The sequence below is a fragment of the Equus quagga genome, chromosome 21, assembly GCF_021613505.1.
Source record: "Equus quagga isolate Etosha38 chromosome 21, UCLA_HA_Equagga_1.0, whole genome shotgun sequence".
In the NCBI taxonomy this organism is placed as follows: domain Eukaryota; kingdom Metazoa; phylum Chordata; class Mammalia; order Perissodactyla; family Equidae; genus Equus; species Equus quagga.
Genome location: NC_060287.1, coordinates 34,140,184 through 34,165,237, shown reverse-complemented (window position 1 = coordinate 34,165,237; position 25,054 = coordinate 34,140,184). Strand labels below are relative to the sequence as shown.

General features: G+C 42.8%; 1 long non-coding RNA gene across 2 annotated transcripts; it reads right to left on the bottom strand.

Moving 5' to 3' along the window:
• Positions 1-4,320: 4,320 nt before the first annotated feature.
• LOC124231529 (uncharacterized) lies at positions 4,321-8,961 on the bottom strand. Of its 2 annotated transcripts, XR_006886586.1 has the most exons (4): positions 8,885-8,961; positions 5,947-6,133; positions 4,778-4,950; positions 4,321-4,469 (listed from the first exon to the last, which is right to left on the bottom strand). It is a non-coding gene; the product is annotated as an uncharacterized LOC124231529 (long non-coding RNA). The 2 variants fall into 2 exon arrangements; XR_006886585.1 differs by lacking the exon at positions 8,885-8,961 and having other exon boundaries at positions 5,947-6,505.
• Between the last annotated feature and the right edge of the window lie 16,093 nt (positions 8,962-25,054).

The following is a 25,054-nucleotide window of genomic DNA, read 5'->3' as shown; positions in this document are numbered from 1 at the left end:
ATCCATCGATCTAAGCTGAGTAAAATGATCAGCGAAGTCTGTGCTAGTAAAATGAAATGTTTGGAAACACTTACGATCTCAACATAAAACTCTTAAATTAAATGTATCAGAAAGCTGAGATTTCTTTTATTGGGAAACGAAGTAAAAACATTTAGACAAGAAACCAACCGCTGGCTTAGGCACGTTCTAAGAAGATCTCCTGCTTTGAATGGATTCTCATTAAAACTCTATCCAACCTCACAAAGCTGAAGGGAGCCTGCTGCCAGATTCACAAACCTGGGTCTGTAACTGCACAAAATCTCAGCGTGCCTTGTGCAAGGCTCGCTCTTTTTGCAGCTCAAGATACAGCAGCAAGATGACGGAATAAGCAAAAGTGGAGGAAAAATTTGCTTCTTCAGTATCGAAAAGTACTTTCTAGTCTGTTTGACCCTGAGAGTAAAATTGACTTCACTACATAGTTCTAAAATAGAATTAATGACAATAAAGATAAAATCCAGGGAATAGTGAGAGTTTTTTTTCCTGCAGAAGGGATGTTAGGTCAGCGTATTACCAGTATTTAGCGCTCCAAGTTCTGAAACCCCTGCCACTGAAGCAGAGAAAGTGATGGTGGGCTGCTACCTGAGGTACGAAGTGAGAGGACGTTGAAATAGTACCAGTTCTGAAGTGGTATAGCTCATGATGACATTTGATTTATTTTTGCAGTTTTCTCAGGCTTGTAAATGTAAGTGATTAAACTGAACGTCCCACAAGGACAATTTCTCCTAAGTACTCCATACCCAAATTGTGAAACCCGAGGCAAGAAGATTACCCCATACGTGCTTAGAACCCACAGTAAACTATCAGGAGGCAGACAAGGGGTGAAATTTGTGTTCATATTGAGATCGCCTTTGTAACTACATTTAGCATCAATATGAATTTATTCTTTGCAAAACTTAAGCATTGTCATGTAAAATTTTCTTCGTTAATTGTAAGCAAACTGGGAACACGTTTCTCAATCAAAATTTATTGATCAGCTATTAAATGAGAACACTGTCCTAAAGGAGAGATGGAGAACATGGATTCATTAGGGACTGGTAAGACACTAGACACATCTAGAGATTAGAAAAACAACTGCAAATTTAATGGAAAAAGCCAGAACATTCCGTTGTGGAGTTTGCCTATCCACCTGTGTGACTGCGGCAATTAGTGGCCTGTCTGACTCCTTCTCTTCCAACTAGTTGTACTGACAACTTGTAAACAAAATTACAGCCCTTTTCACTCCAGCCAGCTAATAGCATCCTCTCTGAATGCAGTGTCCTTGGGATAAATATCTACAGGGGAAATTAATGCAGGGCTAGTGGGATGCCTGAGAATGCAGGGAATGCTTGCTAGGCAGAGACTAGTCTACGGTCAGATTTGACCCAGGTTGTGAAGTTTCGGGGCTCCAGGAGAGGAGAGGCGTTCTGAGTCACAGGAAGGCGGGTGCACTGGAGAGAGATTGGAGGTGCAAACTATGTCGAGGACCGGCAAGCTGCCCTTTCTGTCTATGTTTGGTGCAAGACACCATGCGAGACACTGTATGAAGCCCTTGGTCATGCCTTCAGGGAGTGGAAATCTAGAAAGGGAGTGAGTGCACATGCCATGGAATCTAGAAAGGGAGTGAATGTGTATGCCCTAGAATCTAGAAAAGGGCTGAATGTATAGGCCATGGAATCTAGAAAGAGGGTGAATGCATATGTGGTAGAATCTAGAAAGGAGGTGAATGTGTATGCCATGGAATCTAGAAAGAGGATGAATGCAAATGCCATGGAATCTAGAAAGGGGGAGAATACATATGTCATGGAATCTAGAAAGAGGTTGAATGCATATGCAGTAGAATCCAGAAGAGGGATGAATGTATATACCCTAGAGTCTAGAAAAGGGGTGAATGTATATTTCATGGAATCTAGAAAGGGGATAAGTACATAGGCCCAAAAAAGTGGCATATTCAGCAGTGCCACCTGCTCAAATTAGGCCAGTGTGCCAGTGAGCCAGGGCCTAGACTGCACAGTGACGGAGGTGTTGCCCCTATGGGCCGTCTCCGTCAAGTGCTCTGATGTGCTACGTTGGAGGCCATGACAGAGACCGCCACCATGCAACACGCTGGCCTTGCTGTAGGCTGCTTTTAGGCAAGCTTGTATCTTTTCACACAGGCCCTTCTCTCTTACCAGCTAATGGGGAAACTTCATTTTTAGTCTCCGCATCAGGAGCAGTTTTCTGAGTTGTATATCGTCACACGGAGGCCGGTGTGTGCCCTTGCTCCAGCACGTAGTGAGACCCCATGGCATGTCTAATGGGCCCCTGCACTCTTAGCTCCAGTTTATGTTCTTACCCTAGTTTCTCTTTAGTCTCATCTTTATTATTTATTTTGCATCTACTTCTGAATTTTAAAAAGCCTTGTTATATTGCATATATCCTTGTAGATCACTTTAAATCCTTTTTTGGAACAAAGTACAGTATAAATAAAACAGTCCATCTCATAAGAATCATGCAATCAAAAAGTGAGCTAAACCATGCCACAGGAAGGATCAGAAAATGCTTCCCGAAGGACGAAAGATGAGGCACTGGAGGCGAGCTGTGACGTACGTTGGCTCAAGATAGGCAGGGATGGGGGTGGGGGAGCAGCCATGGGCAGGGGAGTGGGGGAGTCAGGCACTGCTGCTGTTAGGAGTGTGGGATGTATTACCAGGGAGCTGGGTCGCACAGTGTGGGAACTGCCCGACCCTCCCGGGTTCTGGAGGGACCCACCTAGACACCTATTTCAGTAACTCAAGTGCAAAGTTAAAAGGTCAGGAGTAAGGCATCTTGCAGAAGGCAAGGGAGAATGTGATGTTTGGAGGATGGTGACTGACATCGACTTCACCAGATGGTGCAGACATGGCTCTTGTGGGGCCACAGGTCACCCTCACCACGGCTCTGGGAGGGATGGTGCCCTTATTGCCCCCATTTTCCAGAATAACAGAGTGAGGCTCGGGAGTGCTAAGCGACGTGCCCAGAGTCACACGGTGAGAGCCAGAGCAGAATCAGAACCCAGGCGGCTGACTCTGGATCCGTGAGTGAGCCTGCTGGCTGGAGCTCTCCTGGTAAGAGCGAGGGTCCACTTATAGAGGTGACAAGAAGGGGGCAGGATGACACAGAGGCAGAGTCACTGGAAGGTCAGGCAGCCCTGGGTAAAAGAAATAGAATGTGAGTCTCATGTATACTTTTATGTTTTCTGGTAGCCGCATTGAGAAACAGGTGAAATTAATTTTAATAATCTGTTTTATGTAATACAACATGTCCAAAATATTATCATTTCAAATGTAACCAATACAAAAATATTGATGAGATGTTTCACATTATTTTTTCCTATATTAAATCTTCGAAATCCAATGTGTAGTTTACGCATGCGGCACATCTCGTTCTGGACTGCCCACATTGCAGGTGCTCAGGAGCCACATGTGGCCGGTGGCCACTGTATTGGACAGTGCAGGCCTACAGTGTTGAGCATAGGAATTTCATGTTTAATATAATTAGTAACGATGAACCCCGTTATATGATTTGATCACAGAAATAGAATTTTTATGACTTTGTGTCTCCATTGGCAGTGTCACCCCCAAAATATCACTGAGTCCAGACATGATAGCAATAAAAAATGGATTGCTAGCATGACATATTCAGTACTAAGTTTGCAGCTTTCAAATTGGTGGGAAAATGTATATATAATTTCCTGTTGACTCACTTCCTGCTTTTAAAGTGCGAAATGAAGTATCTCCTTGCAGACCCAACCTTTGTAAACCTGGGAACAATAGTGCCGCCTTGTCGGAATCATGCTCTGACAACTTCATGCCTGAAAACCTTATTCGAGTTTTCTCTATTTAAAGATAATCCAGGCATGATGACAAATTTCTGCTTTTGCATGTGGACAGTTTCTTGAGAAGAATGCAATAGATCATTTTGAAGAAGAGCATTCTTTTTTATTTTTTATTTTTCAATTTTATTTATTTATTTATTTTTAATTGCAGTAACGTTGGGTTATAACATTACATAGCTTTTGGATGTCCATCATAATATATTTCGAATTCTGTGTAGATTACGTCATGTTCACCACCCAAAAACGAATTATAGTCTGTCCCCCGGCATTTGAGCCTGGGCACCCCTTTTGCCCTCCCCCCTCCCCCCTTCCCCTATGGTAACCACCAATCCAGTCTCTGTTGCTATGTGTTTGTTTGTCATCGTTTTTATCTTCTACTTATGAGTGAGATCATATGGTATTTGACTTTCTCCCTCTGACTTATTTCACTCAGCATAATACCCTCGAGGTCCATCCACGTTGTCACAAATGGCCGGACTTCATCGTTCCTTATGGCTGAGTAGTATTCCATTGTGTATAAGTACCACATCTTCTTTATCCATTCGTCCTTTGATGGGCACCCAGGTTGGAAGAAGAGCATACTTGAGGCGCTAGCATCCTGGAGAAAAAAGGTTCAGTCAGATAGATCACTACAGAATTGACTTCGAAGGGCAGGTGGTCATCACACAATTTGGTAATGGCGCACTGCATCCCACACGGGCCTCGCCCGCTTTATGTAACACTGAAGTTCACGGCCAAGTCTTACCAAGTCAGTTGCCTTGGTTGTGTGCCACTTCTTATCAACGTACTGTGTCTAAAGTGTCCTTGAATGACTTAGCTCTTTCATCGTATGCGTGTTTTGGAGTTAAGATTTAATTTCGTTTTTATGCAAAGTGCAAAATTTACTCACTGCAGATTCTTACTCACATTTTCCTGAATAAGAAATTTGTTTTCAGTTGATGCCTGGTCTGTAGCACACTCCTTGTCTGAGCTTCCTTGTAGATAGTTTGTTTTCATTATCACTCGTGCGTGGGAAGGGAATTTCGTTCTCCTTGTTCTGGTTTATTTTCCCTGGTGGGCAGGGCCTACTGTAAAAAAACCTAAACAAAACAAAACTGTGTTACAAAAAATATGCGTGGCTTCTCTCAAGTCTAATTGCCGAATCATATTTAACCACTAATTCAGTGCAGTTTTTGACAATCAGACATCAAGGGACAAAGAATATCGTGATTATTTAAAAAAAAACCCAAACCTCAAAACTAGCAAACGGGGGAATGGTCCAGTGGTATAGTGGTTAAATTCGTGCCCTCGATTTTGGTGGCCCGGGGTTTGCGGGTTTGGATCCTGGGTTCGGACCTGTGTACCCCTTATCACGCCATGCTGTGGCAGGCATCTTACATATGAAATGGAGGAAGATGGCATGGATGTTATCTTAGGGCCAGTCTTCCTCAGCAAAAAAAAAAAAAAAAAAAAACACCCCACACAAAACCCAAAACAAAACTAATGAACAGGGCTGTGTGTCCTAATCTGTACCATTATAGATATCTGATTTGGGGTTGCCTCATTGTCAGTCTATCCAGGGACAAATGGAAAAGCAGGAATATCTGTCTTGTGTTTAGTGGGCTCCACTTCTTTCAAACATAGGCAACAAGGTGAATTTTCTAGCAGGGTCCTCTTTCGTCTAAAATGGAGCATTGGCCACCAGGTGAGATCCTTTCCCAGGGAACTGAAATTCTATTCTAAGGCCTACTGAACGTCCGTTCCATGCTGTACGCTGCATTCAACCTACCAGTTTCCCACGGGAGTACAAATTTAATTTAAAGTCTAAATTATATTTGAGAAGTCTGAAGCACGTTAAGACTTCTTAAATAATTCACTTGGGGTTACGTTCGGTGAATATGTGTAAATATGAGAACGTGCGAGGCAAGTGGTCTAAACACAGAACGAATCTGAGCCCACATTGATGGAAGCCACATGTGCTTAAAATCTTGGAGGAAAAACCGTGTCATCGCTGGCAACCAGATCCTCAGGCTGGCTGTGTGACTCGTACGGGAAGGTTAATGTCCAGTTGAGTTGCTTCTGTACTTGGTTCTTACCATTTGCCGCAGCATCAAGGAAGACCTTGGAGATGAACTGGTAAATGCAGGGTTGTCAGCTCAGGGGTGCAGCTCTCCGCTGTGGCAGAATGAAGGTGACAGAAACCGGACAGGGCTGTCTGCTGCAGCCCCAAATTCTCAGGTGGGTGCTTGCATGTTTGAAATGGCCAAAACGTGCTCTTGGAAACTGTTAAATTTAGTTAAACTTGGATTAGTAATGACAGCCGTGGAGGGTCTCTTTCCCTTCGGGCTGAACAACTTTCATACGCTGTTGGGGTGTGTGGGTGGATTCAGCCGCTTGACAAGTAACACCCAGTAGAGTCGCCTCGTAACGGAACCTAAGCGTTTCCCTCTTCCTCGTCATCTCTAAATTTACCCCTCTCCGTCTCTGCAGCAGTGTCCCCTGTCCTTCCCGCACTGGCCTTGCAACCTTAAGTGTATGGACCTCACGGCTTTAAAATGCCAGTGTCAGCGATGTTTCTCCTGCCGTGGACACTCACAGGGGCTGGAAGAAACAAGCCAGCGAGTCTAATGAAATCAGGCTGCAGATCTGAAGCGATTTTGGAATCCCCTGCCCCTGTTTTCTGTGCTGTGTCTGGTTTTCATGGAAATTTGTGTCTGGGAATGAGGGGGAATGGGAGTGGATTTGCTGAGGGGCAGGTGCCTGCGTTCTTTGGCCCTGGCCATTGGGAGTCGGGTCCAGGGACCTCTGTGGACGGGAGGGAGGCTGAGGCCTTGGGAGATGCGAGGAGCATCATGCAATCTTTATAAGACAGTGGGGATTTTCGCAGACTTCCTGATTTTTGAAAATTATTCATAAATCTGTCCTGGTCTAGGATTCTGAGGACAGAAAACATACTCCATGTACCGTCCGTGCTCCATAAATTACCCCTTGAGGTCATCACAAAGTTATTTCTATAGTCTGTGATGCTGGAGTATGTAACCTCTGAGACTACGAGTAAAGCCAGTCCATTCCTTTCTCTGGCTAGGGCATGGCCAGCACAGGTCAGGAAAACATGCAGGTCATGCCTAGCTGTGTTGGAAATACAGGCCACCTCTCCAAAAGGTTGGGAATGTGTTATCGCGCAACCTAGATTAGGGAAGATTAAAGAAGAAGTGGCAATGAGGGTAAGAATTAGTCAGGTTTGCACTGGCAAAAGAAGCCAGGTGAAACACTATTTTTTAGTCTTTTCTCCCAGCAAGTGAAAATAAGAGTTGCATATCATATATTTGAGAAAGTTAAATGCATGCTTCTTTTTTGGAATAAGCAAGGTTTGTAATCCACTAAGGCAAGCAAAGATTGCTACGCTGAATCGTTCGTGTGTAGTGGAAAGCTGTCCTGAGAAATCTTTAGTTCACAGACATTTGAAGACAAGGTTGCTGTTTCCTGAGAATACGTACGATCATCTGCTTCATTTGCGTTGGAGTATTAGCTCCTTTTGCTTTCCTTTTTTATCTTTTGGTATCTCTTTGGTTTTGTTTCTTGTGCTCGACACCTGCTGGGTTCTCAAACAAGAGGTAACTTATGTGAGTTGTTGGATAGAGAGTTTATAAAGGTAGACAACTCTTCAGTTTCCAGTGGAAATAGTTGTGGGCACATCGTCAACAGACTGGAATAAATGCAGGCTTAGTATCTGTGTGTGATTGAGGCATGGGTGCGAAACACATCAAGAAGCAACAATAATTTGTGGTGCAGTCACTCTTAGGCTTAAATTAATGTTTTTCAACCTTTTTTTCATGACCAATCCCCTTCAGGCATTTCTTCTTTAATCAACCCTCTCCCATATGAAAATTTAGTACCACAGATGTCCTGTATATCTCTTGAGGAATTTTACATTACACATATGCATGTATATCCACATTTAGGTCTATCTGTGCTTTATACATAAAAAGAGCAGACTCTTTTTCACCCTCCAAGAACCGATTTTAGCCTCCTTAGGAACGCATGGCTTAAATACACAATGCAGATACTTAACTTCCAAAAAGATTCTGTTTAAGGGAAAAGATGGCGGATGCTGGTACATGATCTTAGAAAGGACTGAAAGAGAGGAGGACGTAATAAAAAAAAGTCAGGACATTATGTTGGGGAATTCTGTTCGGCTAGTTTTACAGAGTGTGGGCTGAAAACTGATGGTGGTAAAAGCAACTGGCAATTGATAGCCCCCTTTGTGTTTGTGAAAGGGCTCCATGAAACGTGGAAAATCACTGACCACATTCTTATCAGACTTAGGGTTACTGGACAAGACGGTCTGCAGAAACGCCCAAGTTGCAAAAGCCAGCCCCTGGGCAGGAGCAGCTCAGGCTTCTGCAGGCAGACTTTGCTCCATCGTCTTAGATGTAAAACTGCAGGTCGCGTGGCCGATTCGGTGCAGCTGGATCACATTGACTCTAATGTTTCCCCTCCAGTAAAAATGGAAATATATTAAAAAATAAACAACCAAAAGAGACATGCGGAGTTTAAACCAAAAATCAATCAGAAGAGAAAAACATTTGGGCCAGTGTCAAGAGAAACAAAACCGCGCCAGCACAAATTTTTATGAAAATGATCATTGAATAGTATTTCCATTAAAAGGCAACTGACTCAGAGACGGAGGGTGAGTGTTCTGTGAGGCAGAGTCTGGATAACCCGCCCACGCCCCGTAGCTGACAGGATCTGCTCTAACGCAGTTACTAGAAGAGACCCAGAGATCCTGAAAACTGGGAAAACCCAGATTTTTAGGAAGGGAGAGAAGTGTGTGCTGTGAAATCAGAGTGGTTTGGTAAGAATCTAATGTTGTTTTCTAGTTTCTCCTTGTCATCATCAGTCCTAACACATCCTCTGGTTCATAAAGTCAGTGACGGTATCACAGAGTTCATTATCTCCTAGGAAAAATCAATGGCAAATAATGTTACCATGAGTGCAGAAGGCACAAAGATTAAGTTCTTTCTTAATGCTTACCTCCAGCTCCCGGTGTAGGAAGTGTTATGATAATTTCTGGCGGTACGCTTCTTTCTGGAACATCACAAGGAAATTTGCTTCTATCTGAGGTAGGAGATCCAAGTGGGTATCCAGCCCTGAGCATCTCTGAGCTGTGAGGCACAGCCTTAGCTGCATCTTCTGCCCCTCCCTGTCGCCGTCTGTGCCGTGTATTGAGGACGCAAAAGGTGCATTTTCACCGGATTCTTTTTGTCTTTGCTGTCTGCGTTCTAAGAGTTGCTTGACTCCAAGCAAGGAACAGTTTGCTGTGGGAGCCCTCTCTGCTCAACCTGTCCCCTCTTTTTCTCCTTTCCAATTGCCTCTTTCTCATTTCTCACAGATAGACGTTAGTTTGTGTCAGTGGTGACCCACGGTCAGAATTTTGGAAACCAAGCAGGAGAATTGACCAACTGCTATGTCATGGTCACATGGAGCACAGATTTGGAAATTTACGAGTGCTCGCCCTTAAAAATCACTAAAAATACCTCTTAAACTATGACTGCTCTGGCAGTGGATGCCATAGTAGTGAAATCACATTGTCATTTGTTTTTTTTTTTTTGGTAATAGTGTCAGATTAGATGACACACCACGAGGTGTGCCTGTAAAGTTATTTATATTAAATTTCTTTATATTACAAGCTATCTATTTGTTCTTCTGCAGGTCTTGCCGACACTGACTGATTCTGCTCTGCCTTTTCTGGGGTATTCCCTTTGAACTTAATAATTGGGTCTGTTGACTATAAAACAGTCCAGGAATTGAGAAAACGTTGATGATCTTAACCAACCAGGGTCAATGATGACATGAAGTCCGTGGGTGTACCCGGAAAAAGTAAATGTCAAATACCTTTTAGTTTCTTAGGCCATTTCAGAGTTGTTTCATTGCTTGGCTCCATTTTATTTAATATGAATTTTGCATGGCGTATTTTCCCCACAAATTTTTTAATAGATATAAGCTGTAACATCTATTACATATATATGTGTATATATGTGTGTACATATATACATATAATCTATTACTATATATTATTATATTACATGTATTATACACATACAGATATTATATACATACATATATTACAATATTTACAATAATTCTATAAATATTGTGATAACCTTGTCACCAGAGCCTAGAATTCAGGAAAAGTTGTCTCTTCCTTAGAGCACGTTCAAAGAATCTGAGGAGGACCCCAGTTGGACCAAATTTCACTGGACTGCCAACTGCTCAGGTAGAAAATGCCTGAGTTATAAGCTGATCTCCTTACACAGGGCTTCTGCAGACTGAGGCGCCTGTGGTCAGTGTCTGAGAAGGCTCCGGTGCGCTCAGAAACCACAGCCTACCACTGGGACCTAGGGAAAGTGCTTTTATCCTTGGAAACTTGAAAATCCTCTTTAAGAAAATATCATTTTTCTTTTTAAAAGATTGGCACCTGAGCTAACATCTGTTGCCAATCTTCTTTTTTTTTTTTTTCCTTCTTCTTCTCCCCAAAGCCCCATGGTACATAGTTGTATATTCTGGTTGTGCTATGTGGGATGCCACCTCGGCATAGTCTGATGAATGGTGCTAGGTCCGCGCCCAGGATCTGAACCAGTGAAACCCGGGGCCGCCGAAGCGGAGTGCATGAATTTAACCACTCGGCCATGGGGCCGGCCCCAGAAAATACCATTTTTAAAAGCAAGATGTCTTCCCATCTTCTTGCAGCGTGTTGTAATAAACGGAAGCTTCTTTATAAGGGATTCGTCTCCTCAGTAAGAATATTGCTGCGCTGGCTTCCAGACCGAGTGCCACCCTCATCAGCGGAGCCACAGTTTTCACTGGAGTCCGAAAGCCAGTCACCGTCCCAGCTTTTTCACTCCTCTCGGTCTGCTTTGGCCTTAGCTCAGGCTGGCGTCTCTGACTCCACGGTGGATCCAGGGGTGCCATCCGGAGAGGGGAGAGAGTGGGGATGGAAAGAAAGACCCTTCAGGGAAGACGACCAAAACTCCACTAACATTTGTTGAGCTGGTGGGACGGAAAGGGCAAAGGGTGAGCAGAAGGGACTGTGTGCGGTTCAGCTGGTCCCTGGAGACCCCGGCTCTCCACATCCTTGGCAGTGGGAGGTTTCTGTGGGCACTTGGCTGTGAGTCACCCCAGCAGGGGACCGACGGAGAGTTTGTGACCCTGCCCCACACCACCAGCCAACACACTGCTCAAGCCATCATTTGTTGTTGTTTTCTCATATTTACTTAGAATCTCTCTGAACATGTGGACTTTACATAAACACCCAATTTGACTATCCCTTCTATTCATCAAAAATGGTACTGGGAAAATTTTCAAATGATCTTGCCTGCACTGAACATAGCAAGACACCCGTGCAGACCAAAATATTCACGTTTGAGTCCAATCTTCTTTCGACCTTTTGAGTGTGTTCTTGTGGTTTGGGATATTTCAGGAGAGGACTGAATCGAAAGGGTTCTTTTGTTCTTCAGAACACCTGGATTTCTGTGTGTGGTCTGAAGACCTATTCCACCATAAGAAACCATTTTGCCTCTTAAATAAAAGAACCAAGGACTACCGTGTTCTTGGCTCCGGCACGCGTCAAGGTTAGAAGAAGGAAGAATTGCGTCCTCGCCCTGTCCCCCGCAGACCTGCGCCTCCACGGGCTGTAGGTGAGGTTCAAGGAGTGCATGTGGGCTCACCGGGTATGTCCAGAAAGATGTTTTTGTTCCCCCACTTCAGGTTTTAGTCCTGAGACTACCAATTAAACCATCCCATAAATCCTCCATTATAGGTAGTAAAACCTAATTTTAGATTTCCTGCTTGCTCCAGTGTCCTGCCTGGTTGCTACTAGCTGGCGAGAGGCTGGACCTGGGGAGCAGACGGTTCGTACTGCGCCACGTGTTAAAGCCTTTTTCTTACGTATTTGGGATTTGGTTTTCATTCTCTGACGGCTTTCATCTTGTTTCAAAAACTTCTGAAGATAGCTATTTAGAACTCTGTGGCTCACTTGGTTCCTTTTAGTGGACAACTTTGATGCAAAGAATAAGGGAAGGGGATATCGAGAAAGGAGTGGGTGAAATGAAGGAGGAAGGTGATGGCACCTCTGCCATCTTTGCTGAGAACACGAGGGGCTGTGTCCTCCAGGTGGTCCATACACTGTGATCTGTAACTCAGCCTCTTCCTCGTATTGGGAGCTTCACAGGCAAACACATACATGTTATGAATCTCTATTTGAATTAGGCTTTCCTGCCCCTCCTCTCTTCAGTGCCCTGATACCTTCCGCTAATGATGCTGAATGGTTTAGCGGGGCCGGAATGTGGGGCATTCGGAGGTGTGCTTTCTCATTGTCTTTCTCACAGTCACAAATCCAGTCGCTGGTTTCCTGATATTATTACAGTAACAACAACTCCCTTCTCATCCCTCGGACATTTGTGAAGGAGAATTTAGAAGGTCAGTGGGTGTAACGATGTTACAAGAATATTCTGGGTTTGAGGCAGCCAAACTTTATTACCTACCAAGGAAAGATGAAACCTATGGGAAGGTTATTATTATTTTTTGTTATTATTTTAATGTGGTCATAATGGTTTACAACATTGTGAAATTTCGCTTGTACATTATTATTTGTCAGTCACCATATGTATGAGCCCCTTTATCACTTATGCCCACCCCTAACCCCCTTCGCCCTGGTAACCACTAATCTGATCTCTTTGTCCATGTGTTTATTTATCTTCCACATATGAGTGAAATCATGTGTTTGTTTGTCTCCGTTGTCTGGCTTATTTCACTTAACATAATACCCTCAAGGCCCATCCATGTTGTTGCGAATGGGATGATTTTTTCTTTCCTTATGGCTGTGTAGTATTCCATTGTATATGTATACCACATCTTCTTTATCCATTCATCTGTTGATGGGCACCTGGGTTGCTTCCACATCTTGGCTATGGTGAATAATGCTGCAATGAACATAGGGGTGCATAAGTCTCTGAATTGTTGATCTCAAGTTCTTTGGCTAAATACTCAGTAGTGGGATGGCTGGGTCATATGGTATTTCTATTTTTAATCTTTTGAGAAATCTCCATATTGTTTTCCATAGTGGCTGCACCAGTTTCCATTCCCACCAGCAGTGTATGAGGGCTCCCTTTTCTCCCTAACGTTTGTTATTTTTTGTCTTGGTAATTATGGCCATTCTAACAGGTGTAAGGTGATATCTCATTGTAATTTTAACTTGCATTTCCTTAATAATTAGTGATGTTGAACATCTTTCACATGCCTGTTGGCCATCTGTATATCTTCTTTGGAAAAATATCTGTTCATATCCCCTGCCCCTTTTTTGATTGAGTTGTTTGTTTTTTTGTTGTTGAGTTGAATGAGTTCTTTATATATTTGGAGATTAACTCCTTGTCGGATATATGATTTGCAAATATTTTCTCCCAGTTGGTGGATTGTCTTTTTGTTTTGTTCCTGGTTTCCTTTGCCTTGCAGAAACTCTTTAGACTGATGTAGTCCTATTTGTTTATTTTTTCTTTTGTTTCCCTTGCCTAAGTAGACATGGTGTCCAAAAGATGCTTCTAAGACTGATGTTGAAGAGTGCACTGCCTATATTTTCTTCTAGAAGTTTCATGGTTTCAGGTCTTACCTTCAAGTCTCTGATCCATTTTGAGTTGATTTTTGTGCAGGGTGTAAGGGAATGGTCTACTTTCACTCTTTTGCGTGTGGCTGTCCAGTTTTCCCAACACCATTTATTGAAGAGACTGGGGAAGTTATTTTTCACTCTGGAGATTTGGCAGGGAGTAGTGTACCCCAAAAAACTCCTGGGAGAATTGGGGATATGTATGTATGTATAGATTTATTAGTTGTAATGGGGGTGGGGTGTGAGCCGAAATCTATACGAACAGTGTTAAAAGATTTAGAACGTCCAAGTGATGTGTCTAAGCATTTTGAACTGTCGAAGGTAGTAGCTATAACACTTTGTTCATTGTGGAAATGTTAGAACATATAGATAAACAAAATTATTTCCATGAAATCTTTCCACTCTCAGACATTATAGCTGCTGACAATGACGCATTTGGTTCCAGAATATTGGTGATTATTTTATATATGCTTTTTTCCAAATGTGGATCATATCACATACACACTTTTATAACCTGTTTTTTTACTTAATAGCACATTGTAAATACCTGTCCATGTCAACGAATATGCTTAATGAAATATCTTTTTTCTGCCACATTATTTTAAGACTGTCTAGGATTCCATCACATGGCCCTATTGTGATGGATTCACCAGTCCTCTCTGCTGAGTATTGAGGTTGTTTCCAGTTTTCTTTATTATAAGCCAAGAGTTCTCAATCTTGGCTGCAGATTATAGACACCCAGGCCCTATCACAGACCAAGCAGGTCAGGCTGTCTTGGAGGAGAGGCCCAGGAATAGTATTGTCACCTACTCTTAGGGTTGAAAAATCACTGTAGTAAACCATGCTGTAGAATTTACCGAAGACTAGAGTACATTCCTTTTTTTTTTTTTTTGGTGAGCAAGATTGGCCCTGAGCTAACATCTGTGGCCAATCTTCCTCGTCCCCCCCGCCCCAAAGCACCAGTGCATAGTTGCGTATCCTAGTTGTAAGTCCTTCTAGTTCTTCTATGTGGGATGCCGCCACAGCATGGCTTGATGAGCAGTGTGTAGGTCCACCCACAGCATCCAAACCAGTGAACTCCAGACCACCGAAGTGGAGCGTGCAAACTTAATCTATGCAAACTGCCACTGGACCGGCCCCTAGGATGTATTCCTACAAGTGGAATTGTGGGATCAAGGGTATATGTCTTTAATCTTTTGATCTATGCTACCAAATTGCCAGTCAGAACTTTTTTATTTTTTGCTGAGGAAGATTAGCCCTGAGCTAACATCTGTGCCAATCTTCCTCCACTTTATATCTCGGTTGCCACTACAGCATGGCTGACAGGTGGTGTATGTCCGTGCCCAGGATCCGAACCCATGAACCAGGTCCGCTCAAGCAGAGTGTGCGGAACTTAACCACTACATGGGGCTAGCTCCCCTTTTTTTAAAAAGTTAATTTGCACTTTAAGCTTTAAGGCTTTTAAAAGGTGAAGAATGAAAAAATTTGCTCGTGGATTTGGGGAAGAGGTTTGTATAACACCAGATAACTACCACGGAGCTGTTTGGCTTTTTCTTAGTTTTTTTTTGTATTGTCACATGGCCTAAATAAACAAATGGGCGTGTTACTAAAATAATGAAGAGGAGGTATTGAGTGCCTCTTTCTCCCCATAGGGCTTTGGTCAGACCGCAGGGCGGATGCCACAGCCCCAGTGATGAGCATGTGACAGTCCTGCAGGACCAAGCTTTGTGCCTTGTCTAGACTCCTAGCCCATCCTCAGGAATCTGCGTGTCCATCCATTCTTTAGTTTATTCACTAGGAGGGTCCCTTACATATTTTATCACTTTTCTAATGTAATTATTATTTTTTCTCAAAATAATGCGAACACATGGTTTTAAAAGTCAAATAGTATTTCTGGGCGTGTAATGACTAACAGTAGTTCTCTGCCCTGCACCTTCCCAGAGGTAACTCCTCTCCTCTTAGCTGTTCTCCTGTCGTTGACCTCCATGTTTTTCAGTCTTGGGCTCGTGCTGCTCCATCAGGAGTTTTCAATTTGGTCACTGTTGATTTTCTTAAGGAAGGTGAGACAGTTCAGCTCATGCCCCTCCATCCATCTCCTGTTCCTCCATCCTTCCATGTAGTTAAACAGCGCTGTTGGTTAAGTTAATATTCACCTGTAACATTAGAAGAATGTAAATGTTACTTAGAGGTGAGCCATGTGGTGAGCTGTGATGACATTTTGTCTTTGTCCAGACTTAATAACTGGGATTTGAGTGTTGCCTTAGTTTTCCTGTGTATTTATCAATAAGACCCATCTGAATTCCTTAGCAGGACTGGCATCTCTTCTCAGGCTGGTGGGATGCATTTGGTGACCTCTCAGGTTTTTGGAGGGAGGGCGAGAGGGAGACCCTTGGGAGCCCCGTGTTCTCAGGCTCCAGCTGAGCTGGCTGCTTCCCGGCACGCTGTTGTCCCTGCATCTTCGTCCTCTGGCATGCTGGGGATGCTGGTGTGCTGGACTCGCGCCTCAGCCTCATCCCGTCAGCTTTCTTCCTGGCGTGGTCCCTCGTGATTTGCAAAGTGGTGCTTCATACCGTCCTGGTTTGCCTTTCATCTCTCTGAACGTTTTTAGGTTTTTCTCTTTATTCCTGGTGTCCTGGAGTTTCACGGCGATGTGCCTGGGGAGGGCTGCCTTCTTTTACTGCGTTGGGCGCTCAGGGAGCCCTTTCTCTCTAGAAGTTCATGCCTTTCAGTTGTGGCAAGTTTTCCCGTATTATTTCTTTGATAATTTTCCCTTACTTTTTTTCAAATGTGTGCTGCTCTTGGAACTCTTATTAATTAGGTGTCGAATCTCTTCCCTGATTTTTTATTTTTGGCATTTTTTTTAATGGATGCAGAATCTGTTCTTATCTCCGGCATCTTAAGGACAGTTTTTTTTTTTTAACTTTTTATTAAGATTATGATAGTTTACAACGTTGTGAAATTTCAGTTGTACATTATTGTCAGTCATGTTGTAGGTGCACCACTTGACCCTGTGTGCCCACCCCTCCAGCCCCCCTTTCCCCTGGTATCCACCAATCAGTTCTCTTTGTCTATGAAGGACAGTTCTTTTAAAGTTAAAATGTCTTTTCTGCTTCCTGGCATCTTTTTTTGGCTTTGTTTGTTTGTTTCCGTTTGTTGGTTTTGGGTCAGTCTCTCGCGTGGGAAGTTTTTCTCGTGGTCCTTGGATGCTTGCTCATGTTGAGAACGAGTCACTAGGTCTTGAGCGTGTGCCCAGGTGGGGATGCTGGCTGGAGCGTGTGCCATGACAGAGCTGGGGGCCTGACTGTGGCATTGAGGAGCAGCAGCGGCCATCTCTGCAGCTCTTTCTTTGGGGCTGGTCGTTACCTCAGAGAGGAATCCTGCAGTCCTCGGCCATGGGGAGGGCAGTGGAGTGAGGGTGGGGCTGTCGGAGCCTGGTGCAGTGTTCTGAGGGTCAAGGAGAGAGAAGATCCTGGAGGAGTGTGTCTCACCATTCATTTAATTCTCCTATTCAATTCAGTGCCTCCTTCCCACACTCTGTAGAGCCTGGGGTCCCCAATGTCTCTGAGGAGGGGACCTCCAATTGCCTCCCGGTGCGTGGGTCAGTAATTACCTGGCTGCACTGGGTCAGAAAGGCGATGGTGGTGGAGGAGTGAGAGGCACTTGAATTGCTCCTTACACCGACTGTTATGCTCTCACATTTTCTGGCCCGTGCCGCGCCTCGCTCTCCCCTCCAGGTGCTGGGGGCACTCAGACATCTGAACTTCTCTGGGATTCCCTGGTGAGAATTGCCTTTCCCTGCACTGGCTCCCTCCTCTGTTGATGCCTTTATCAGCTGCCCCTCACTCATTTGCTTCTCGTCTTCCAGACTTCGTGGATCTCTCTCACAGGCTGTTGTCTGCTCTTTTTCTCTCTGTCTTGCTGGGTTTCTACTTCTTGTGATATTATTCTCGACGTAAGCTCGTGGGTTTAACCTGCCATTGTAAAAATGGGACTCGTTATGTTTTAGAGGTGACGTAGGTTGCACGTCTTCATGGATAAGGGCCCCATTTCACCATGGATTACAATAGCTGTGAGTGGGAAGGGCTAGGTTGAGGCAAGCTGAATACACGATCCCGTAAAGCCAACATTTATAGGATGCTGATGGTGACAGACGTTACCTGTGTTAACTCATCAACCCTCACAACCACCCAGTGGGGGAAGACCTGTGATTCCCAACTCACAGAGGAGGGCCCTGAGGCTTGGGATCACTGAGTGACTCGCCCAAGGTCTCAGGGGGAGAAGTGGCTGAGCTGGACATTGGACCCAGGCTGGCTCATCTGGAGGCTGAGACTCGGACCACAGCACTGTCCTCAAGGAGGGAAGGGCTTTTCCCTGCAACCTCTAAGACCTCCACTGCCAATGCTGGGGAAAGCCTCCAGTTCCGCTTGGGTCTCTTCTCTCTGCAGAGTGCCGTGAGCCAAGCCCCCTTCTCCAGATCACCCCTCCCCTGCCCGGCCCAGCATTTCCACAGTGGTGTGTGACGTGTTCCATCCCTTACTGTTCAGACCTTTGTTTTCTCTGATAGCCAGGCAGTTGTGTTCATGGGTATGAACAGAATGAGAAGTCTCCTGGTCTGGAATCCACTCAGTTAACATTTCTCTGTCCTGAATGTCTTGCTTTCCTTATATAGATTCCAGAAGAGATAACTTCTGATGGCAAGTAGGAACTCCTGTTGGAACATACACATGTGTACACACATGCACACACAAACACACACACACACAACCTGTGAAGAGACACGATGTAAAATGGACAAATAACACCACACATTGAAAAAAGACCTGGAGAATACAAGACTGAGCACAAAGCAAGTCAATAAGGTACCACATGAGCTTGATAGTACAGTAAGTTGAAAACAATGGAATTATTTAAAGATCTTCTATCATTGTTAATTACACCAGTAATTAAAATCATTAATAATATTAACATAATGGTAGCTGCTCCTTCTTAGGTCCCTGTATACACTAGCACATCGTCACAACAACCTTACAGAATGAACATTTTTATCCTCATTTTAAATTGAGGAAACTGAACTCAGAGATGTTAAGTCACTTTCTAAGGTCATTAGAAATTAATGTGCAGGGTCTGTGCCAATGTGCGAGTTCTTTCCATTACATGTGGTATCTTTCAAAGAATTGAGTCCAAATAAATGGAAAGACCATTTTGAACACTCAAATTTTGATCATAGGAAGAAATCCACATGGTTGTTTCTTAAGCTCTGAATGAAGTATTTCTTTATTCAGTCAAGTCCCATTTGCCAATTGGCAGGTAGGTCAGTTTCTTTTGTGAGCTTCAACAGAAAGGCGCACAGACGCACAATGACAAGCACATTCACATGAACACATAGATGTGCAGGTGCACCCTTCAGGACACTGTGAAGTCTGGGAAGGCAAGGAATCTGAGATGCCTTTTTGGCACTGACTAGCAAACAAAGAGAAGCTGGTGGCTGAGCAGAAGGATCTTCATCTAGATCTTAATTTAGAATAGATTGTCACTGGCAGGAGCAGCTTTGGACCCCCAATTTACCTCCTATTGCATAACGTTCCACAACATCTTTCCTCTCTGTGGGTTTATTTCCCTCCTCATTTAAAGGTTCTTGTAACTTAACAGTCAGTGAGTCTTGTAGGTAAACTATAATGGGTGTTTACCTCTTTCCTTTTTGATAGTTTGTCTTATTACCTAATAAATAATTTTGAATAAACATTTGCTTCTTTCTAAGTGGGGAGATTACCCAGAATTGCCCACTCATCCCTCCAAACATGAGGTCCCAGTCATCCAAGTAGAACTCTTTCCCTTTACGCCGTTGGAACGGGAGAGGAACCTGTTGGATAACATCCTGTAGAATTGCAGCAATGGCCAAGGTGGGAGATGAGATATTGGATGGTTTACAGGAGCCAAAGTACATTCCTCCCTCGATAATCCCCTTTGAAATGAAAAAAAGATTTGCTAGAGTTTTTGTATTTCCAGCTTTCATCTGCTCCTCTCCCACAGGTGCTTCATTCCTTGGCTTCAGCAAATACCTTCAGGGAAAAGGAACCAGATGTCTCTTTAAAAAAAATATTTTTTAGTTGAGGAGCCCTTTGTTTAAATAAAATTGTACATAAAAGCCCAATAAGTAATGCCTCCCCCCGAAAGAGTGGAACTCTTTTGGTGGAAGCCAGTTCCCTTTTGCCCTTCCCTGTCCCACCACCCACACTGTACCCAGACCCCCTCGTCCATTGGAGGCCAGTATGAAAGCCACTAGCTGGTCTATTCTGTTCATTTCTTGTCTGAGAAAATAGACACCTGTAAGAGTCACTTGCCCAATATTGCAGAACTAGTGATGGGCAAAGCAGGGACCCCAGTCCAGTATCTTATTTCCTGCATCTCATTCCAGCTTTAGTCATGCTGGGGTCAACCACATTTGAACATATGTGGCAATAGCCAGAGGGGATCTCTGTCACCGTGACGCCAAATGTTTACAGCTCAGCTTTCAACTCTACAGTTGACCATACCTCAGTGCAGAAAGGTCACTGCAAAGTTGTGTGTCGTCATCTTGTATTTTATACCCAATAATTGTGCTTTAAAAATGTCACATTGAATTCTTTTGTAGTAATTTTTGAGTTTTAGAAATGAGAACTTTTCTTTTCCTTAAAGGAAGACAAGCTCGTGAAGTTTCCCTGGGATTTTTTTCATTTAATTACTCACTATTTATCTATTTATCTACTAATTTTCTTTTCTTTTGCTATCTCAGTGTAGTTTTTTTGTGTTTTTTTAAGTATGGCACATTTATTATAATTGATGAGCCAATATTGATACATCGTTATTAACTAAAGCCCATCATTTACATTAGGATTCACTGTTTGTGTTGTGTACTCTATGGGTTTTGACAAATGTAAAATGACATGTGTGCACCTTTACAGTATCATACTGAATAGTTTCACTGCCCTAAAAATCCCCTGTGCTCCACCATTTCAATGCCACCCCATCCCCCTGAACTGATGGCAAACAGTGACCTGTTTACTGTCTCTGTAGTTTTGTCTTTTCTAGAATCTCATATAGTTGGAGTCACACAGTATGTAGCCTTTTTTAATTGGCTTCTTTCACTTAGTGATATGCATTTAAGGTTCCTTCATATCTTTTGTAGTTTGATAGCTCATTTTATTTTTTTGTTGCTGAATAATATTCCATAGTATGGGTGGAACACAGCTTGTGTGTCCATTCACCTACTGAAGGACATCTGGGTTTCTTCCAAGTTTTAGGGATTATCTTCATGATATTTTTCAAAGCTAGAATGAAATTTGTGAGGAAAGGAAACTATCTCCAGGTAAAATGCTGTGCTATTATAATCAAAATGGAGATTCTAATAATGGATCGTCAGTATGCATCCTTGCCAAGGGAGCTGATTGTTTGTGAGATAATAAATGTTGCAATTCAGTATAGGTCTGTATCATTTTAGGTCTTTGTTTGGGTCATCATGTGAAGTCAGTAGCGAAGTTTTCTAGGCACTCTATTCTGAAGTTGCTCTGAGTGTCTGGGCTTTCTCTCCGCTCAGTGTGCTTTCAAACTGGATTTCATAGAGTTTCTGGGTGGAGGAGGGGTGGATTGTTATGTACATGGGGTATTTAAAGCCTAGTGCGGAAGTTTCTTCGTGGCCTTCCTAATGCTCATATGGCTCTCCCTGCATAATCCCAGGGACGGGAAAATCACTCCCTCGCTACATAACCCTTTCCATCACAGGATACTTCCGTTTGTCAGCATCTCCTTCCTTAGACTGACCTTAAATATGTCTCCTTGGTCGTGCCTACTTTTACCTTCTAGGATAACACAATAAAGTGGCTGTTTTTGCTCACGATTGGTACTTTTAACCTCTAGCACGTTGCCTGGTTCCTAGAAATCTTACAACGAATATATTTTGAATAATTTCAAAACTGAACAAATGAATAAATGAATATTTGACTGACCTTCATATATTTCAAAAGAGTATTTCCTTAAACTTCTCTTTTGCAGACAAAACACAACGAGTTCTTTTTACCCTATTTCATATGGTATGTTTAGAGTTATCATATATTGCCTTTATTTATATGGATTTATTATTATGATTATTTTTTTTGGTGAGGAAGATTGGCCCTGAGCTAACATCTGTTGCCAATCTTCCTCTTTTTTTTTTCTCCCCAAAGCCCCAGTACATAGTTGTATATCCTAGTTGTAATATTATTTTTAATAAATGTTTTTCTTGGAAAGTTATGTCCAGGATAGTTCCTAAGAAATATGGGACCACTATATTTTGTGGTCTGGGCTCTATGCTTCTTTTGACTGTGTTGGCTTCAGAGCAGCCTATCATACTGCCTTTGGAAACAATTGTGTCTCTTTTGGTACCAACTGCCACCAAGTCAAGTCCCTTTCACTCAGTAAGTAGGAGGGCCCTTAAAAAATCAAAACAAATAAAATAATCCCAAACTGAAAATTGTATATTATAAAACTGAAGAAGTTGTGGGTGATATTTTTCTTTAAAAGTTCATTTTATACTTTTATTGTTGTCCTAATAATAAATGAATTTAAAGTAGAATGTGTGAAGCTTTTAAAACAGTTTGACCTTAGAAAGCAATATATGATACAGAAAATTGAGAAGACAAAAAAAAAAAAACAAGGAGAGAAAACCCCAAAGAAAACGACATCAAACCAAACCTAAAATAATTCACACACATTGATGTCACGTGGAACTGAGTCTGTGGATTGTTTGACAAAGCTGGTGTTTATGAAACATTCACTCTGTGCTTGCCAGTATTCTAGGCTTTATGCATGTGAAATGATTTAATCCATATGACAGCCCTATAGGGAGGCATGTTTTTATGTTTTTTTTATTGTGGTAAAAAACACATAATATAAAATTGCCCTTCTTAACCATTTTAAAGTGTCCGGTTTAGTAGTGTTAAGTATGTCGACGTTGTTGTGAAGCAGATCTCCAGAATCTTTTCACCTTGCAAATCTGAAACTCTGTCCTCATTAAACATCTCCCCATTGCTCCCTGCCCCCAGCCCCTGGTACCCACCGTTCTACTTCCTGTCTCTATGAATTTGAATGCTCTAGGTCCCTCATATAAGTGGAGGCATGCAGTGTTTGTTCTTCTGTGACCGGCTTATATCACTCAGCGTCATGTCCTCAAGGTTCATCCATGTTGTACAATGTGACAGGATTTCCTTCTTTTTTAAGGCTAAATAATATTCCATTTTATGTATATACCACATTTTCTTTGTCCATTTATCTGTTGATGGACATTGGGTTGCTTCCGCCTCCTGGCTAGTGAACGATGCTACTATGAACGTGGGAGTGCAAGTAACTCTTTGAGATCTAGCTTTCAGTTCTTTTGGGTACACACCCAGAAGAGGACTTAGTGGGTCCTGTGGTAATTCTATGTTTAATTTTTTGAGGAACCTCCATACTGTTTTCCATAGCGTTTGCACCATTTTACAATCCCACCAACAGTGTACAGGATTTAAGTTTCTCCACATCTTCATCAACACATGTTCTTTTCTGTTTTTTTTTTTTTAAAGTTTGTTTTTTAGTAGCCATCCTAATGGGATGAGGTGGCATCTCATTGTGGTTTCGATTTGCATTTTTCTGGTGATTAGTGATATTCAGCATCTTTTCATATGCTTGTTGGTGATTTGTATATGGGGAGGCATTTTTACTACACCCATTTTATGGATAAGGAAATGGAGCAAAGAAAGGTTGGTTGGCTTGTTCAAAGTCATGCAGGTAGGTGGATAGTCATATAGGAGTATACTATATAGATAGCATAGCTAGTCATATAGCATCACAATTTGAATCTGGACATGCAGCTGTGGAGTCTAGCTTTGTGACCATGTCTCATATCCTTCCCTATGGGAGTACATGTTCCATGTGGGAGAATGCTGTTCCTTCAAGTAGTTTTTTCTAATACCCTTCCTAATATTGGGCTTATGACTGGATTTTGAGCAAGAGGAGGAATAGAAAAGAGTCTTTCCTTCCTTCCCTCCCTTCTCTCTCTTTGTTTCTCTCTTTCTTCCTCTTCCTCTTCCTTTCTTTCTCTCTTTCTCTCTTTTTCTCTTTCTTTGTCTCTCTCTCTCTCTCCCTTTCACATATATCTACCATGTACCTACCTGGGCCAGGTGTTGTATGCAGGTCCTTGGAGAATGGAAAGGTGATCAGGACAGGGTCTTTCCTGTTACCAAAGAGATTATAGACAAATTTGAAAGATTAGTTGGGTGTCCATAGAATTTTTCTTCCAAACTTGGAGTAAAAGAAGACACAATGAATAATTGTATTGACAACACACCAGCTAAAACTGTCTCAGACAAACTAGAATATGTGGTCCCTTTAGAGATGACATCTGTGAAAAGCTGTAATATGAGATGGATAATAAATGCTGGAAATAAAGGAAGGTTTAGTGTTTTAGAACTTGACAGATGACTTTCTATAGCGGTGGGGCTGATGGAATGATGATTCACGCGGAAGCCATTTAGGCTGGATTTTCCAAGCCAGGACACCCTCTAGAACTGTCTACAGGGTTTTGTTTGCAAGCCTCAGGTCTGAAGTGCTTCCTGACTTGGGGTGTTGGACCTGGCAGGAGACAGGAGATGCGAGGATGGCTGAGTTGCGATGAGGGCTGTGGCTACCGGGAGGTCAGGACAGGGTTGCGGGGGCTTTTTACCTCTACATACAGATCTTTGCCAAAATGGAAGGTGGAAAAGACATGGGAATCAGGTGTGCATACGCAGTAACTAGGGTTATTCTAGTATTACTGAAGATTACATGAATTTTGTCCAAAGGAAAGGAAAGTAGTAAAAGGAAGGTCAAATTGGGACCACGCCATCCCTTAAAAAGGATGGAGGGCTATAAAAGTCTTCCCAGGCTGCTAGCTATTTCGTCTCTGCTGAAATGACATATATAGCAGCAACAGAATGTTAAGTTACCACTAAAAGCAAAAATTCCCCCAATGTGCTTTAAAGAGACGAGACATGTGGGCGTTTAGTGTTACTGATTGTTTCTGATGCCATTTTTTTTTAACCAAATCTTCTATGACTCATAGGAACTCCCATTCTCTGTCATAACTGTGTGAATATGTGAAACCATGTACTTGGTCTGTGAAATTTGCAACCAAAGACAACCTTAGTGGGAAACAAAGTGCAAGGAATGGTACGTGTTGAAGGGGCTGGATCTTTTTCCAGACGGAGGGAGGTGGATGACCCTGGATCACACAAGTGTTTGTTCCCCACCTGAAACGGTAGGGATGTGCCGGTGGTGCTTCCTGGTTGCTGCCAAGGCTGAATGCAGCCTGGATTATAAGTGCTTTTATGCATTCACTTATTCCAGGTGTTTCAAATTCTACAAAACAGATGGGATGAGGCATTAAGAAAGTGACCCTTTATCTTCATCTGTTTTGTTTTTAATTTTCTTCTTGTTCTTTCTTTTTTCTTGCAATGCTTCTCCATTTAGCTGGGCTTCTTCCTCAGCATATATGGTGAAAGGCTGTCTCTGCCTTGCAA